This window comes from Sitophilus oryzae, unplaced genomic scaffold, assembly GCF_002938485.1.
Source record: "Sitophilus oryzae breed Bouriz unplaced genomic scaffold, Soryzae_2.0 scaffold_1789_pilon_pilon, whole genome shotgun sequence".
Taxonomy (NCBI): Eukaryota; Metazoa; Arthropoda; class Insecta; order Coleoptera; family Curculionidae; genus Sitophilus; species Sitophilus oryzae.
Window position 1 is genome coordinate 363,625 of NW_022146489.1, and position 20,239 is coordinate 383,863.

General features: G+C 30.5%; 1 long non-coding RNA gene across 1 annotated transcript in view; it reads left to right on the forward strand.

Moving 5' to 3' along the window:
• The window catches only part of LOC115882588, a 77,041-nt gene extending 62,480 nt beyond the window's left edge, over positions 1-14,561 (forward strand). Inside the window, exons 2-3 of the long non-coding RNA XR_004050211.1 lie at positions 13,993-14,156; positions 14,383-14,561. This is a non-coding gene — a long non-coding RNA (uncharacterized LOC115882588). The remainder of the gene's footprint in view (positions 1-13,992; positions 14,157-14,382) is intronic.
• The last annotated feature ends 5,678 nt before the right edge of the window (positions 14,562-20,239 follow it).

A 20,239-nucleotide genomic window follows, 5' to 3' on the forward strand; every position in this document is an offset into this window, starting at 1 on the left:
AAATATCTATTTTTTTTATTAATTATTGTATAACATTAACTATGATACTAAATGAATTTTGGACTTCCACTGTTTTTATTTGTGTCTTATGAAGTGTAAACTCATAGAAATCCAAAAACTTCTGAGCTTATACCGGGTGCGTCTCAAAAGTGTCCCACCCCTATAACTTTTTTCCAGACAAAAAATCGAGATTTGATATGTTAGTATGTGACATAAATTAGGATAGATTGACGTATTCAATTGTTTTTGGTCACTTCCTGTTCCACCGGAAATAACAGCTTTTGATTTTTAAATGGCACCCTCGTATTTTATTACTTTATTCCATAGAAATTAACATTGTGAATAGAATGACTATGTATAACTTTTGACATTCTCGAATATGGTTCATTTGAAATTTCCACCATTGATACATAACTACAATTGACTCGAAATACCAAGTATGTAGTACCAAATTATTCGTAAAAAAATGCTTTTTCCAAATTTCCTAATGAGCCATCCTCGTTCCATTTGAAAACATTGATTTTCGGGCATCTTTTAACAGGCGAGAACAAGACACTAAAAACATTAGACAATCAAATCTGTTTTTCCAAGGCTCCTTGATCAAAAATTTGTGTTTTTACACAGTCTTGATTGAAATTTAAAATACAATTTTATTTTACGCAAAAATATCAAAAGTGGACATATTATATGTCATTCTATTCAAAGTGACTTTTTCTATCTAACAAAGTAAAAAAATACAAAGGGTCCATAACTACCAAACAATCTCTCTTCGTACTTCCCTGCACAATTATTTCTCGATTTTCCATCGCCAGGGACTTGCAAGCAGCTATAGCCTCCCTGTCAGAACCAATCTTAATAGTTCTTACCTCCCTTGGCAAAGTTGCCAGTGGTGGGTCAAGTAGGTGAGGTAGCTTGCGGTTCTCAATGATGTTTATTTTGAGATTTTGAGCAGGTTCAGACGAAGAAGTTAACGACGTTTGGTTTAAGGATGTTGAGGATGAATCTATTATGGTTCCCGACGGCCACATATTTCCCAAGTAGCATTTTCACGACTTGCGACCACATGTTTACTAAACACAACGTTGGATTAGTTACAAAAAATAGTTAGCTCCCTACCTTAGGTATTAAAATAAATTTAAACGTTTTTATAACGTTGTGCCGACGTTGGACTAGTATTACAGCAAAGTAGGAAGCTTCTGCGACGTCGAATAAATGTTGTCTTGTAACCTTTTTTGCTTAAGTGATCTTTAGGTGATTCGGACAACGTAGTTACAACGTTGGACAATATAGAGTTTTCCGACGTCAGTTTCAGGACCTATTCCAACGTTATGCAAACGTCGTCTGTTTTACTAATTCCAACGTTGTTTATATTTCCTTATTCTTACGTTGGTAGGACGTCGAGTCACTACCTTTTTGCAACTGTATTGAATCATAACTTTAAATCTTAAATTTTCACTTCATTGTTCTGTTCAGTCAGACAGTTCAGTGCTGTTTTTGTTTTTATAAAAAAAAACTTAATTAAAATGGGACATAAGAAAGGTACATATAAAACTAAATTTAAATATACCTCGACGTATATTACCGATAGTTTATCCACTCCCTCGTTTATTTAGATTATAGAGGGCGGCACAAGCTAGACTCTAGGATGACTAAATTAGGCAATCTTGCGACTAGTATACTACCTGTTAAGGCCGAACTGCGACTTTATTAGTCCAGTATGCGACTACTCGAACTACTCCATCTTAATCTCCAAAACAACAAAGTGAAAGCCGCCATGTTGTTAAATAAGAAAATGTTTCGTTCCTAAAATAGCAATTCCTGCTTTTTGAATACATTAACTTGAAATATTTGACCCTAAAAACATGCGGAAACAATTTTTCGACTGCGAATAAATTATTCTCATTCTACTAAAAAAAAAATTCAAGAAAATTTTTAAAACTTCTTTAATTTTAAGGCCCATTAGTATTTTTCAAAGTAGAAACAATACATTTATCAATAAAGTTGTTTGCGTTTAACTTTTTTGCCTTGGGTAACGAGTTACAGAGTCGGTTAAAGTGTTTCAATAATTATGATCTTCAAACATCCTCCACACTTAAATACTTTTGTTTTGTTTTCCTTCACTGCCATCTGACATATGTCTCTAACTAAATCATAAAAATAATATTTTTACTATAATTATCCCAATTTAGGATAAAACGCGACTTAGACGTCATATTAGTTTTGTATTTCTGTGAATTAGGATTTTAAACAACGTTGCAGTTTTACTAAATTAGGCTTCTAGCCAACGTCGGTATCCAACGTCGTTTCGACCCAAAAATTATTCTCCAAACTAGTGCAGACTAGGGTTGGCACGAGGTTGTGCCGACGTTGCGTCCCGACGTTTGGTCGCGTGACACAACGTTGTCCCGACGTCCAAATGCTGCTTGGGTTATGTCCTTAAGCTGCACTAAGTGACACCTCTTTTGCACTCCAATGCCCAACTACAAAGAGATTATCTAAATATACTCTGTTTTTTTTCTCAGGTAAGATTTCGACAGACGATGACAGAAGAAAAGCAGATGACGTCCCATACCAATCTATTTATTTTACTGAAAAAAGTTTCTAATAATTTTTAAGTTAACTATGGATGGGTTTAAATATAAATCCGTCATGCGTCATGTCTTGTTGTTTTTAACCAGTTTTATTGGTTTATTTAAAAAATGACAGATCGTATTTCAATTTTATTGGTTTGACGGAACGATGAACGACAAACGGACGCCGATGAATATTTTTGACGCTTGTCAAAGTCTTGCCAAATTGTAGGTTATAATTTTGTGTCAACTTTTGTCAAATACCCTGCGTTTTGGAAGATGATGCATTTTGATTCGTATTATTACGAGTGTTTTGTGTCTTTTGAAGTCAAGTGGAGGAAAAATCGAGTGAAAATTAACTGTAGACCCCGAGCACAGTTTATGGTTAATACTCGCTGTCCAGCCAGAAAGTATTATACACTAATGAAGTTACCATCGATAAAATTTGTATAACATCTCGTCGTAGATAAGTGCATCTCGTATATGGTAGAAGGATCATACTAAACACATACTAAAAACTGGAGTAGCTGTAAAATATCGACATTACACGATTGGTAAATAATGGATTTTAGTACTGCAGAAAAATAATGTCGAAAGGTACTGGTTTAAAAAAATTAAGATTAAAGTTAATTAATCAACCTTTAAAATATAAAATTTGGTAAGTGTTATTAATAAAATAGTTTGTTTTATTTATGTTGTTTTATTTATTCCTGTCGAGTATTACAAATTTGTATATGCTATATTTTTGTAAAGTTATATTGATAAATATAATCATAAATGCGGGAAGTTTCATGAAGCTTGAAAGTAAGGAATAGTTCTTTTTATATTTTATTGGTATGTAGTAGTGTTCTTGTTTGTTTTGTATTATCACATACCGTTTTTTGTTAAATAAAATAACTTGATTACATTTTTTCAGTTTTATACAGTTTTTTCACAATATTTTGAAGTAATCACTTGTCAGTCAAATTTTAAATATATTTATTTCCTGCTATGCGTTCCAATTGTACCAACTTATTTCTTTGTAAAATAAAATAAACTACTTTGGAATTAAAATGACAGACACATCTATCACTGTCAAGGATCTTGTCGTTGGACAGACTATATGTGAGGAAGGCTACATCATCATTGAAAATGGCTGAATAAGCTGAAAATGACAATAAATGACTTTTAGAAGCTTTCAAAAGTGTTTGATTTATTTTGTACCGTTTAAAAATTTGGAAACTATTTCACGCGTCGCGCCACTGGTTCCAACTCCTGCAAAATTTGCAGGAATATGAGCGAATAAAATATATTATTACCTGAAATACTTGGAGAATGGAAATTCCTAGTTTAAGGTTTCGCATAGTTAGCGCAAACTGAAATTTCTAAGGCGCTGCAGCTCGAGGGCAGATAAGACGATTTATTGGCTATATTTTGCGCCGCTTATTCTGTAAATCATTGTCTTTTAGTCAGTTTTAATGCTACTAACTTAAAAAACCTAATTATTAAAAGAAGTTTACTGAAGGGATACAGTATGGGCGACCAGGAAATTACTATTCTATGCTATGCCGATGACGCCGTATTGGTAGCTGAAAATGAGAACGATCTACAGCGCTTATTACATCGATTTAATTGCACTGCCATATCACTTAATATGATAATATCGACCCAGAAAACTAAATGCATGACGACATCAAAAGTACCACTAAGATGCAAACTGGAAGTCGAGGGCAATGTTATTCAGCGAGAGATGAAGTTTAAGTATCTAGGCATAGAAATCTCAGGATATCGTGATGTAGAAGCGGAGGTGCGAGAACGGACAACGAAGGCAACCAGAATAGCAGGATGCCTGAATGATACAATATGGCGAAATAAAAACATTGAGGTGGAGACTAAAGCGAGAATTTACAAGGCAACGGTACGACCAATAATGAAATACACTGCAGAAACTCGACCTGATACAGCGAAAACTAAACAACTACTAGAAACAATCGAAATGAGAGTACTACGCAGAATAGCTGGAAAGACGCTTCTGGACAGGGAGAGAAATGAAAGCATAAGAAGAGCGTGCAAGGTGGAAAATGTAAATGAGTGGGTACTCAACAGAAAGGAAGAATGGAACGAGCATATCAGCAGAATGGACAACAGAAGGATAGTGAGAGTTGCACGCGACAAATCACCGCTAGGTCGCAGAAGCTTAGGACGTCCACGAATACGATGGAGCGACAACTTGTCAGTCTGACCGGTAGAGACGACGAAACCAAACAGGCGATTCGCCTAGTGTGAAGAAGGAAGAAGAAGAAGAAGAAGAAAAAAGGACAACGTAAAGTTTCCATATACTTTGAAGCTCGAAATATTTTAAGCTGATAAACCAATTTTGGTTATTGTTGGCTACATACTGCTTAAAAGATTTTATCAAAATCGGCCTACTAGAACAAAATATATTAATCTTTAAAATGCTCCAAAGTTTTAAGGTGCCCATTTTTCGTGCCGGTCAATGTATTTCAAAAACTATACATTTTAGTCATATACTTTTATCTTTTTACTAAAATCCGAAAATCTATTCTAATATATAAAATCCTTAAGTGACTGACATACTGATTAATCACGATCCTGCTCAAACCACTCAACGTAAGAAGCTCAATTTTGGCATACAGGTTGATTCTAGGGTGTAGAGGTTCGATAAGAAGGGATTTTTCGAAATTCCACTTCCAAGAGGGTGAAACCACCCCTCAAATATTACAATATTTTTTATTTAAAAAACGGTCAAGTTTCCGAAAAAACGCTTAAACACGTATATTTTATTTTACTTTTTTACATGTTTTAAGATTTTTTAAAAATGTATACAGGGTGTTTCGAATAATCTGGTTATTGATTAATCACGATCCTGCTTAAAGCGCTTGACGTGAAAAGCTGATTTTTCGAAAACAGATTGATTTTAGGGTGTAGAGGTTCGATAAGAAGGGATTTTTCGAAACTCGAATTCTAAGGGGGTGAAACTATCCCTCAAATATTAAAATATTTTTTATTTAAAAACCGGTGAGTTTTTCGGAAAAACTCTTAAACACGTATATTTTGTTTTGTTGTTTTACATATTTTAAGATTTTTTATAAACTTATACAGGGTGTTTCATAAAATATGACCATTGAGTAATCACGATTCTGCTTAAACTGCTTGACGTTTAAAGCTGATTTTTGGCAAACGGATTGACTGTGGGGTGTAGAGATTCGATAAGGAGGGGTTTCTCGAATCTCAAATTCCAAGGGGGTGAAAACGCCCCTCAAATATTACAATATTTGTTATTTAAAAAACGGTCAGTCTTTCGGGAAAACGCTTGGACAAAAAATTTTTTAAAAAATCATACAGGGTGTTCCAAAAAGCTGGGTAATTTCTTAACCACGATTGTGCTTAAACTGCTTGACGTAAAAAGCTTATTTTTAGCAAACGGATTTTTCGAAAGTCAAATCCCAACGAGATGAAACTACCCCTCAAATATTACCAAGTTATATAATAATATCGCCATATTGTTTTTTCTCATGCTAACATAAATATGAGAAAATGTGATCCAGTTTGTATGTTAATGGAAATTCTTTGTTTGCTTTATCATCACCATTACAAATGATTAATTCGACGCGAACGAAGTCGTTGGTACACGCTACTCAATTAATATAGGTATAAGGTGTTCCATTACAAAAAACACAACTTTGATGTGTAACTTTTTTGGGGACACCCTGTAGAAAATGCTTTAAATTGACTTACATAAGTTCACAAAATTTCACTTCAATACAAACTTTTTTGTTCTCCTTGCAGAAACCGCGTCGTATATGAAGCGCCACCCTGTATAATTCGATTTCAATCAAAATTTCAATGATTAGAATATAAGCAGAATGGGTATAGCTTATGCATTAGATTCATTTATTTCAATAAATTTATATACAAATTAAAAAATAAAAATATTAGGAAAGAAATAACTAAGAATTTACTAAAATTACTGAAATAAAAAAAAGAAAAACAACGAAGAAAAATGGGTAAACATTTTTTAGTATTTTATCTATAAAACACAATACAGAAGGTTTCACACTAATACATTCAAAGTAATTGAATTCCGAGGTAAAAGTCTCAGGGTACTGCACTAAAATATAATTAACCATTTTAGAACCGTCAAAAACTTTTATGAAGCTTTCATTTCTCTCACAAAGTTAAAAAACAAACAACTTTTTTCCTCTAATAATGGTAAATTAATCGAATAGCAATCACTAAAGTCTAGAAAGAGGCACCTCCCGGGCCTGTGAGTGGTGCGAGGCAAAGTGAGGAGGTAGCAAACGACGGGAAAGGACCGAAACAAAGATAAATGTATCCCATTTACCAAATTAATCTTAGAAACAAAGGCACAGGCACTTTCATCGGTCTTATTCAAAGCCCGAACTCGTTTATATCAACGTATAGTTTCGAGTTCGGCAAAATAAAGATAAAGGAGAAGTCTCTACCGTCTCTTTGCCTTTGGAAGGGAAGAAGACGTCTAGCTGAGACGCAGTTACTGGTAATATTATTATTATTATTATACTTTGAAGACACAGAAGAGAGAAGAGCGGTGGTTAAAGTAAACGGGGAACGAATTTATTTAAGGGAAATATATGGGTGAGGGGAAGTATAAGGGTTAGAGGACGTAAAAGAGGGATAGACTGGAATTTTGGGTAATTTCTGTTGGATATTGTCTTCTTAAAATAACAGGTTTTATCTGGCATTTGGATAATATAATCAGAATAAACACAAGTATAATTTAACTCACACTTTATTTGTTTTTCGACCAATGTGTACTACCAGTCATGACCTATGCATGCGAAACCTGAACACGTAAAACGGACATCATAAGGAAACGGCAGGTCGCACAACACTCAATGGAACGAAATATTATGCTGGAAAGAACCAAGAGAGACCGTAAAATAGTAGAGTGGATACGACAAAAGACCCAGGTAATAGATGACATCCACAGAGTCAAATCCCCCAAATGGGAATTGGTAGGACACCTGGAAAGAAGAACGGACAACAGATGGACCACAAAAATTACAGCATGGTCACAAATTACCTATAAGAGATGCGAAAGAAAGCGACTGCATCGGAAACCGCTCGGCAAACCCGACACGCCTATTGAGTGGTGTAAATACACCAGTCGTTTAGTCCGGAAACCTATGCTGTGTCGTATTCGCTTGCTGGAATGACATAGTGCGTGGTTATATGTTTCTTTTTAAAAACGCGTGTAGGATTTTTGTTGAACTTTTGAACTGTTATTTCTAAGTTTTGGTAATTTGTATATCTTATTTAAAATGGGATGCAGATGTGTTTATTTATAAGGAAAAAAAAGATATTTATAGTATAAAAAATTAATTTATTTAACAAAATTTAATTAAAAATGTGACAAAATAGTTACCTTTCTATTGGTTCTATCGGACTTTTTTCGACTATATAAATCTTTATTTGTAAATTTTAATACATCAAATATTTTCAACCTAATAATCATTTAATGATGTAAATAAGACGAAATTTCTCACATGGGTGGTCAAATTTTATAGTTTTCATTATATCAAACAGCCTATGAGAAATGTTTTCAACTCAAAATGCTTTTCAATGAAGTTTAATATTGAAAAGTACTTTATTAGTAAACTGTTAAACTCGTTAAACAGCTCAAGTGAGGATTTGCAGGTCCAATATTAAAACAGATAAATAGTAAATAAACAAATCTAATCAATATTTATATTTTTATAGCTTAAAAACATTCACGATTACTTGTTGTCTTGTTTTTCATGTTTTCTTTAAATGTTCCTGACTTTAACAAACAATGGCTGCATGATAAGTTTAAATGATCCTAAAAAGTCATTCTCTTTAGTTAATGAAATTTATTTACTTTTACTGCCTACCTCCATTGCTTTTGGATGTAAATACAAAATATTACAAATTTTAGAAATTAAATGAAGTCAAACTTTCAGTCGAACATCCAATATTTGCTTGATTTCTGTCACATAAATGACATTGGTTGACAAATAAAACCAGAAAAAGCAGCCTTCTCGCGCTGGTTAGTTTGGTTTGGAAACCGATAGAAACGGAACATAAAACCATAACCAAGATAAGCAACGGAATACACCCTTAATGAGGTAAAACCAAAAAGCCTCAACCTTTCTGTATATGATTATTTTTTATTTGTTTTTAATGTTTTCCTTATATTATATTAATTAAAAATGTGTTTAATTAAAAATACAACAGACGGAAAAAAGATACAAATTTGAGCAACCTGCTGCCGATGCCGTTGCCTGCATCGTAAATTATAAAAGACTTTTTTAATATCAATTTTCCGAGCTTTTCCTTCTAAGTGGCCAATTAGCCGGACTCCAGACCCAACCGGATGAAAAATGGAGCCGGAAAATCAAGAAAAACGGTGGAAAAGAGTGAGGAAAATGTGGATTAACCATCACGAACTCTTTGGAATTTTTTTGTGAAAAATTGTTGAAAAAAACGACGATTTTTTTGGTGTTTTTTCTTTCACTGCTCTCAAAAAATGCTAAACATTGAAATAGAATTATGAATTTTACAGTTTTAGTACTAAATTTTATGTAGTTTTCAAATATATTAATAGTTTTTTGGAAGGGATTATTAGTATTTCTAAAAACTTAATTCTTTGGAGCTTTGTTTTGGATAAATACTGTATTACTTAAAATTTACTCTCTAGAGATTTCCCTGATGGTCTAATGTTAGAAAGGGCTGTGTTTTCATTTTCTGCACGTTTTAATTAGTAAATTACCGTAGTTTTATCAAAATCTGTGACATGAAAAATGGTCGAAAATTTTGCCATTTTTAGTTATTTTTTGGAAGTTTTCAAAGCTCTTAGAAAAATAGTAAACATTAACGAAAAATTATGACAATTTCAAGAGTGAATAGGAAATTTTATGTAGATTTAGAATATATAATGATATAAAAGCTAAAGTGCTTCGGTTTTGTAAGAATCTTGATTTTTCGAATCCATATTTTCGAACGATTTTTCATTGTAGCTAAAATATTACCTACAGTTCATACTGAACTTATAAGGCTAAAATAGTCTAGATTTTCGTGTTCTACGCATTTTAATTAGTAAATAACAGTATTTTCATCAAAATCGGTTGAAAAATTGACCATTTTTGGCTATTTTTTACAAATTTTTAAAGCTCGTAGAAAAATAGTAAACATTATCGTAAAATTATGAAAATTTGAGTATTTGTAGGAAATTTTATGTAGATTTAGAATATATCATGACATAATAGCTTAAGGCTTTATGATTTTGTATGAAACTGAATAATTCAATCCCTTGACATTTACAACTAATGAGAGTAAACTTTTGTTGGTAATAATTGTTGCTAATAAGTAAAAATTAGTGCCATAAATATAAGATAACTTTATCTGCGACACTGTTATACAAAAATTTACTGCATCGATCTAAATTAATCACCGAGCCCTTTTAAAACGAAGAAAAACGAGGCGAAAGAGTGCGGAAAATGCGGGAAAACCTCCGTTAACTTTTCCGCTTTTCCCCGGGTCTCCTGCGTCGTTTTTTCCCGGTGAAAAATGGCCGGCACACTTTCGACCAAGTGAATTTAAGTTGGAGCAGATTGTTTTACATTATTTAGACGTCAGGCGGGGACCAATTTGTTTATCCCGGCGAAAGGGACCTTTAAAAGGGTGTTTTTTTAGCGGTTTGGCGGCATTAAGGGTCGATTAAAGGGATTTGAAGGAATCTGGAGGTGATTTTGGACGGCAGGTGTTGGCATTTTTAATCATAATAATGGAATTTTTAGTACTAATTATATGTTGTAAACGAAAGAGCTATACAGGGTGTCTCAGAAATAAGGCAGATATTTTAAGATGGTGGTAGATCTATTTTTAAAATAAATTAAAAATAGTCGAGTTATTTAAATTTGAAAATTTTAAAAAATAACGGCAACATTTTGAGAGCCGCTGGCGATACCCACAAGTGAATAAACTAGTGGCACTAAAAAGTTTTTAAAATTTTCCGAAAAATGTCAAGAAAAATATAAAATTTTTAACAATTTTTTTTCGCAAAAAAACTGATAGGCTTCTTTCTGGGGCCAGTTAAAATGTTTGCACTTATTTCTGGGACAGCCAGTATAGTGTGTCCCAATATTCCGTGGACATAGACCCATGGGCGCCGGAAGAATGAAATTTAGGGGGGGGCAAGGTAAAAATGAATAAAAAATTGACATTTTTGGTAATTATTGGGAAAACTGGAAATCATCCGATTTTCACCAAAATTGGTATACACCCTATTTTGAAGTCGTAGATTACGAATCTGAACTTTTTTCTTGGCGGTCTCTCAAAATAATTTCAATATCGAATTTTTCTTAATTTCTCATATTTTTAAGGTTTTCTAGCACATATTTTGTTAGGTATTCAATAATCAATAATGTTTTTTCTATTTTCTGTTACTTTTTTAACCAATTCTATGCCTAATAGAGGAAAATTTGCTAAAATAAATTTGTAAACAATCTGAAAATGTTAGGTTATAGCTTTGTTCGGGTTCTTGTTATTACCGATTCTGAACCGTCCAAGAACTCTGCAGCGCATGCGCAAATGAAATAATGTCTTCATATTTCCTTCTGCGCATACGCATCACAGTTCTAGGACGGTTCAGAATCGGTAATAAGAGAAACCCGAAGTAAGTTTATGTGTTTCTGGCATTTAAAGCAACGTTGCCAATGCTAAACCTAAATTTAGCGTGTTTTTTTCGCTCATTCTGGAATTACGAAAGGCGGTCGCCAGAAGAACGGCTCCTTCCCATAACTGCTATTTTACCAACGAGATCTGACTATTTATACCCACGAAGTTGCACGAAAGAGTTTTGATTGCATTGGTTACAACTTCCATGCAGAGGGTGTTAATCTTTTGTTGTTATATTATTAGATTAACTAAAAAAAGATTAACCCCCTCCGCAAAGAAGTTAAAACCAATGCAATCAAAACTCTTCCGCGTAATTTTGTGGATATAGGTGTATATTTAATTATTGTCGATCTCATAATAGGTAATTTATTTAAAATCCCTAATCACCCGAAAAAATAGAAGATATGGCAACGTTGTAAATTTTCAAATTTCTAGATTAGGTCTAGAATATATTTGTCTCTCTTATTACATAGGAGAGAGAAAGAAGGATATATCAAATGTCAAACTTCCATCTGGTCTCAATTTTCTTTGCTATTTTGTTAAGAAAAGTGTTTTTCAGTAAAATGTTGGACACTTTTCTATCCCCAATCAAGTGTGGCTTTTAGATAGACTATAATATAATGAAAATATAGTGAAATTATTACTTTATAGGGCCGAAATAAAGAAAAATTCAATGTTGAAATAATTTTCCGTTTTTCTGAAAAACGGTAAGACAAACCAAACCAAACCAAACCAAGAAAAAAATAGATTCGTAATCTACGACTTCAAAATAGTGTGTATACCAATTTTGGTGAAAATCGGACGATTTCCAGTTTTCCCAATAATTACCACATTTTTTATTATTTTACAGGTAACACCTAACAATTTCATAATAATGATTATTTTTTTTACAGATGGATGTAAGAAGATAGTTTTTATTTTTATTGTTTCAGTGATCCAGGGGGGGGGGCAAATGCCCCCTCTTGCCCCCCCTGTCCGGCGCCCATGCATAGAACTACTACATATTTTTGGACACAATTTACCTCTATACAAAAGTGCTTTGTTCGTTAAAGAGCGTCAAATTAAAAAAAATAAACACATTTTTTTTAAGATATCTTAAGAAACGTTATTCCGATTAAAATGAGATTTGGGTTGCCTACGTTTTGCTAAGCACTTTGACATATGACTTTCACGAAAATCAAGAGAAAGTACGGGAAGGTTGAAAATCATTGCATATTTTTGGGGAACATTTTTTTCCGATTTTTTTTTACAAATCAGACCTACAAAATATACAGTGAGTTTCAATATTCCGTGAACATAATACAGCTAAGTATTTTTTGAATCGAAATAAGTTAATTGCACACAATTTACTTCTATAGTCTATAAAATGAATAACTTTGAATTTTGACCGTTATTTTTTACCAACATGGCAAATATAAAATCCCTCTGTCAAAAAAGTTACTGATATTCTTTAAATTGAGTGCCTGAACAAATCAGATAGGTAACTCTTTTTACTTTCGTGAAATAGAAAAGGAAAAGAATAAAACAAGTGATAGTTCTTCCTCTTCTTGCAAAAATCAACACAAAATGTCATAATTTTAAAGGTAAAATGTCATCAGCTTTTGACATTTGTAAATATCAGACCAATGCCGTCTCTAATAGAACAGCCTCGGAGCGAGATTTATGACGTCACGCTAGTTAGATAGTACGGATTAATAAATATGTTGTAGAATACATAGAAAACATAATTATTCCTCGTATTTTTGGTTTGTATCTTTAAAATGATATAGTTTACATGAAATATACGTAATATACAGTTAATAAATACCATATATATATACCTATTTATAGTAATAAATACTTTGGCAAATAAACTATGAACCACACAAATGCAGCAAATGTTTTACAATATACAAATAATGAATAGGTACATAAGATAATGGGTAAAATGTAAAATATATTTTAAATTTTGGGGTTGTCGATCTAATCTAACAAAAAACATTCAATATCTACTAACAGTGATGTATTATTATTTGCATTCACAAAATTTATATGTATATTTTGCATGTATCAATGTTCGAAAAATTATATTTGCAAATACAATCTCATAGAAAAAAAGGCGTCAGTGATGGCCATGAAATAAAGATCGCTGTTATTTTATATGTAAAATTATTCTAAAATTTTTGATTTTCTTAGGATAAATTTTGTGAATTCAAATAATAATACATCACTATTTGTAGATATTGAATGTTTTTTGTTAAATTAGATCGATTTTCAAACCCCAAAATTTTAAATATATTTTACATTTTACCCCTTATCTTATGTACCTATTCATTATTTGTAGGCATACCTATTCATTATTATAAATAGGTATATATATATTGTATTTATTAACTTAATTATTTTTATTCTCTGAAAAAGTATGACTGTGCCGTTTTTTTTATAAGAAACATATTAGTAGTAAATACTAGGAGGACCATTTTAGGAAAAAAAAATCAGTGGCCAGTGAAGCTGGCAACTATTTCTACTAAAATTTATGTAGGTGTAGGGGTAATTTGGTCCTTCCCGTACATTTTTCTTAATTTAAAACTAGTTTAATCATCTGCTGATGATGACTAAATTATGATAATACACAAAATACTAAAAACAGAAAGAAAAATGTAATATAGTTCACCTAATAGAACTCTCATAAAAAACACTGACTTATAGAGAACATCCTTTTATTATAAATTTATCCAATAATTTAACAACTATTTTGTTTCAGATTTTCTACATCTTTTGGACAAGTCAAGTACCATTCTATTTATCAAGCCGGGCTCACAATTTTGGCCCTCATCGAGACGAAAAACAAACAAAATTAAACATTTAAGCTGGAAACACACTAGTATGGACAAAATTACTGTTATGTAGCTTTACTCAAAAAAATAAGTAAGTAAAAATACGATATTTGAATCTAGAAATAAAATTTTTTAACAAATTTTGTCAATAACCATAACCTTAGAAATGTCTGTCTTGACTGAACAGCTAAAACGTTATGTGTAGACTATGCTTTATAGAAAAAAAAATCTGTAGGTGTATTTTCTTGCTTTTTTCTGATTTTTTAATATTTTTTTTTCTACAAACCCTAATTAATATTTTTTTCTTCTATTTTCAGCCTTTTTTAATTTATTTCAACCTCATAAAACTGACGCTCTATATCTCTAAAACTGAACAGAATAGAGAACAAAATGACCCAAAATGACGACAAAAAGGAGACAACCAAAATAAAAATAAAGGAAGATATCAACAGAGTTTAAAATAGTCGAATGAATCAAATTAAACACCGTTCAAGAACATCAAAGACTGCAGGAAGACAAGACAATCGGTAATAAATAGGTTTGACAAAGGTTCAGCATTTTGTCGTGTGAATAAAAAATAAAAAAAAGGTTTCAAAAAATACCCTCCAATTTGAATGACTAAACAAAGAAGACCACAGCGAGGATAGCATGTAAATTAGATTCTTTGAGTACCTTCACGACACCTGTATAGTTTAGCAAACAATGGTTCATATTAAATAGGATAGAAAAAGGTGTAACGTTTTTATATCTGTTTGTTTTTTCGGTTCTACAGGTATATGTTGATTTAGTTCAGGTATTTTACAAGATTTCTTCATGGTAAAGGGTTAAATTCGTATATGATATGAAATTAAAAACAAACCAATATGAAAGCAATCTTCTTGAACCCCCTGTATAAAGTTTGAACACATATTATTATAGTATACTACCTCAAATACAACAAACATTTTTTTAATGAAATAGATATTTCAGAATAATCAAAAATATTATTTTTATAATAACAAAAATTGTTGTTTAAATATGATGATTTGTTTCGGGTATTTTAGAAGATATCCTGATGGCAAAAAGGTTTTTTTAAGTTAAATTATTATTTCATTTAAAATTAAAAATAAACCAACATGAAAGCAATATTTTTGAACCCCTTGTATAGAGCTTGTTATACATATTATTATAGTATACTACCTCAAATTCCAACAAAGATAGATATTTTAATAAATTAAACGTTTCAAATATATCAAAAGTATCCCTTTTGTGATAACAAAAATTATTGCATGGTGTAAAAAAATTAAAAAGTGGTTGGAAGGTAAATAAATGATAGAAAGATACCTTGAAGTTTAGTTGAATAAAAAATGATTTTTATACAGTTAAAAAAAATATTAGAAAGTTTTAGTATCTAAGGTTTTTTTAAGAGAAAAAGATTTAGACAGCAAACCAAATATTCTGGACTTTTTAAAAATTGATAATTTTTAAGTTAAACTATGATATAATAACATACTAAATATAGAAACTTATTATTAAAAAATAGCTGACATATTGATGATGCATTTAAGTTTTTATAATAATTAAAGAAATCAAAAAAATTAAATAAAGATATAAAAAATAGGTCAAGATATAGATAAGTATATAAGAACAAAAATAGAAAAAAATATAATATAAATAAAATAAAAAAAGCTTCTAATTAAAGCATATAAATTATAATATTATGAATGTAGCGCCGAAGAAAAATATTATTAAATTACCAAAAAATAAGAATAAAAAATGATACAACAAAAATCACTGAAAAGCAGACTCCTCTAAACTTTAAAAATACTTGTATAAGAATTTATATTTAAAATTTCATAACTTAGTATATGTTTGTTAACACAAATTACAAGAAAAATAGAGATAAATAACTTAAAACTGATTTAGAAATAGAAATAATAAAGAATCATTCAGAAAAACAACGCGTTAAAAAAATAGAATAATAAAATTGGGTCGTATGATAAAAGAATGCAAAAAACTAAAATAAAACGAATAATTTTTATTAACCGAATAATTTATCTTAATATTAAATAAGGAAGATTAAAAAAAACATAGCATAGAAGATATAAAAATGAAAATAAATATCTTTAAAATGCAATTAAAAGTAAAATTATTAAAATTTTAGTTATAATCTTATCGACAACCATAGTAAGTAAAAATGTGTTGTTTCTAAAATGGTTAAATGATTAGAATAATCTCCAATAAACTAGAACAACAAAATTTAAAAAAATACAATTAAAAACTAATATAACTAAAAAAAGAATTGAGAAAATAAAGATCAAAATACCATTTTTTCTAATAACTTAAGAATTAATGCATTAAAATATAAAGCATGGACCTAAAAAAAATTAAATAAAATTATTTTAACAAAATTGTAGAAAATAACAACTTGAAAAGAACAAAACTACATATTTTTTAATAATTTTACAATTTGAGTTTTGAAATAGTCTTCTTCCTTTTGTTTTTTTTTCCTTTTGAAATGGTCTTCCTTGCTAGAGTAAGGGCTACAATAAAATATAACAATAACAAAGAATAAAAGGATAAATAAAAATTAAAAACTAAATACAGATCAAAATTACATATTTTCTGATAAATTAAATAACCAAAAAATATAAAAAAATCGAATTGAAAAGATAAAATCTATTTAAAATTTAAAAGAAATTAACTTAATAACACTGTAATAAACAACAATCGACTTGAAAAAATCCTAAATAAAATTATAGTAAAAAAATCAAAACTACTTACTTATTTTTTAAATAATTTTACACATTTTACAATCATAATTTGGAAATAATAACCTATTAAGACCTACAATTATTACTATTGCAAAAAATACATAAAATAAAATAAAAATTCAAAACAATAACCATATATCCTACACAAAACTTCTAATTAAAAATTTAAAAAAATAAAATTAATCACACAAAACTCTAATAATTCTTACTCACCCCAAGCAAGCTAGGCAACTTTTTCTTGACTTAAAACAACTCCCCCCACCCCCTCTTTCTAGAGGGGAATACCATCCAGCTTCAAGCAGCGTCGCGTTGGTGGGGATAACCGTTTCCTGTAAGAATTGAAAATAGCGCCGGTAAGAGACCGTCGTGGGGGGTAGGAAAGGGGGAACCGGGGGGATACGTAGGGGTGCGCGGGGGTGAAATACGAACGAGGGGTAAGAATAAGGAAGGGAGAAGGAAAAGAGGGTGTGGCCTACCGCGCGGTACGAAGTAAGAAATCAATGACTGTGTGTGCTCTTGGGAGAGAGACTGTGGAGTACATTGGCGTAGAATTTTTTTAAAAAAGTGTTAAAAGTATATTTATTGGGTAACAAAATATTTTAAAAAAATTTTGATATTTTTTTAACTGTGAAGTTGTAGCATATTAAATTTATGGTGTTAAATATAGACAAATCACTAAATAACGAACCAAAAATACCTATATATAATTTATTATAAAAAAATTTAGACTAACTAAAATTCCTTTTTTTTTCTAATTTTGACATTTTCTAAAGTGTCACTTTTCACAATCCTTTGACGTTTCGAAGGATGTTTCATTTCGCAACTACTTGCAAAATATTTTTCTTTTTACAACTAGGGATGTAATAAGTAATTCGTTATTAGTCGCTTAAAAAAAACAAAAAAATGAGCATTCTTTTTCAAGAAAATGAAATGGAAAACAGGAGTTCAATAAAATTTAATTAAAAAAAATAAAACAAAAATAAATTAAAATAACACTAACACTAAACAACAATAACAAAAATATTATACAAAAAAAGTATAGTCCCTCCAACGAGATAATTATTGAAAGTGATAAATACGTCTATCATTTAATTCTAAAGTATTTTATTCCAATTAATATATTTCAAATTTCAGTGACGAAAAAATGATTAAGGTACTCTTACAAAAAAATTGATTTTAAAATCAAAAAATAAATCGGGTAGAGTTGTTTTTAATCTGTTTAAAAAAATCGTGTATATTCATAAAGACCACAAACAAAAAATATAAGGTTAATAAAAAGAACTTTTTTATACTTTCGAACTTCAAGAAACTTCCTGCATTTAATATTATATTTATTAATCAAATTTTTGTACAAAAACAAATGTTTTACCACGCACAGGAATAAGTGAAATAAAACAAAACATTTAATAATTTACAATTCCTAAATTCTCTACTTTAAAAGTTGATTATCTTCAATCTAAGAATACTACATTACATTAAAAGAAATTTAACTAGTATCTATATAACAATAAAAATATATAAAAAAACGGAAACACTAACCACCTAAACATTTAACCTTAAAAAACACATAAAACACACGTAATAACACAAACCAAAATTCAAAAGCAATATAGCAAATATTTCTAACTTTACAAAACGCTAGATATTTGACATAATTTGACAATTTTCAAAAATCTTAAGTCGAATTCATACGTCCATCGTTCCGTCACTCCAATCATAATTAAGTATGATCTGTCATTTTTGAGAGAAACCAATAAAACTGTCAAAAAAACATGTATTATATAAACCCATCTATAATTAACTTAAAAAAAAACACTTTTTAGTGAAAAATATGAATTTGTTTGGCCGTTATTTGGCTTTTTCTGTCATCTTCTGTCAATATATTCCCTGAGTCATTATCCAGGCTTTTTAAAAAATAGTCTCTTAAGTACAAAGATATTTATAATAATATTAAGTTACTATATTCATGCATAACTATCGAAAATAAGTTTTATTAATATAATAATAGGAACATACGTTACAAAAAAATTAATTAGAAAACAAAAATTTCACAAACAAATTTTGTAGCTTAAAAATACTCGTAACTTCCACAAAGACATTTATTCATATAAATTTACTTTAATTTTTCCTTTCTACGCCACTGGACGTGGGCTTTTTATCCCCGACATTTCGTAGGAGAAATCTGTGCCCTTCTGGGCCGTCTCGTTCGTTAAGGGACCGCTTCAGGGGGGGAGAGGGGGGAAGTTTTGCCGTTTTAAATGCAGAAAATAATTGTACGAGGTGGAGAACAAGGAAAGCGAGAGAAAATACAGGATTGGAGGCAAGGGGGACCGGGGGGGATTACAAAAAAAGGGATAGATAGGGTCGGAATGTCAGTTTGAAAGGGTGTGTTTCGGGTTTTGATTACGTGTTATTTAAGGAGCAGGATTTAAATCATTCTCTTGTTCGCTTTTAAGTAAAAACAAGAAATCTTTATTGAAGTTGACAAGAAATACGGCTGTAAACTTTTACAGTACGGTAAATAATTGAATTTAAACACATCTAGAGAAAGTATCCAAATTCAATTCAGGCAATATTTAGTCTAAGTAATACGATAATAAAACTATACTACCAAAAATATATTTACAATACACCAATCTAACTATGGAAAACACAATTTAGTAGAATAATTAGCAAAATACTTAGAAATTTAGAACTTGACGGCATGTGTCCATTAGCAGCAAATTATTAACCGAAGAAGTATGTTATTAAGTTAGAATAAAATTATACTACCAAAAACTTATTTGCAATACTCTAGTCTAACCAGAAAAAATACAATTTAGTAAAATAATTAGTTGAATATTTGGAACTTTAGAACTGGATGGCAAGTGTCCTTTAGCAGCAAACCACTAACCGAAGAAGTAATAATATTGAGTTAGAATAAAATCATACTACCAAAATTCTATTCAAAAAACTCAAATCTAACAATGACAAACATACTTTAGTGTTATAAATTGCCTAAATACTTGTAAAATTCCGGATTCATTGGCCAAAGAAGAATAAAATTGTGTTAAAATATTAGTTATGCAGAGTCAAAAATTAATGAAATCAAAACAACGAACTTTGAATTAGCAGTACCAGTAAATAGTAACCTGTAATACTAAATATCATCCAATATATTCATCGGCTAAAAGGAAACGCAGTAGACTGGTTGAGAAACATAGACATCCAAATCTAATTACTAAAAGGCTGCTCATGTGTTCAGAAGAAATTATTTTTTAATATTTGTTGGTTTTTTTTTGTCATGAGAGTTTATCTGTCTGATGTTTTACACTCTGTATTTGTGTGTACTATGTGTATTCTAGGTATTATATGGTATGTAGTATCCGTATGCCAAGTGTTGATGAATCTGTTAAACCCTACGACATAAATATTTATAAAC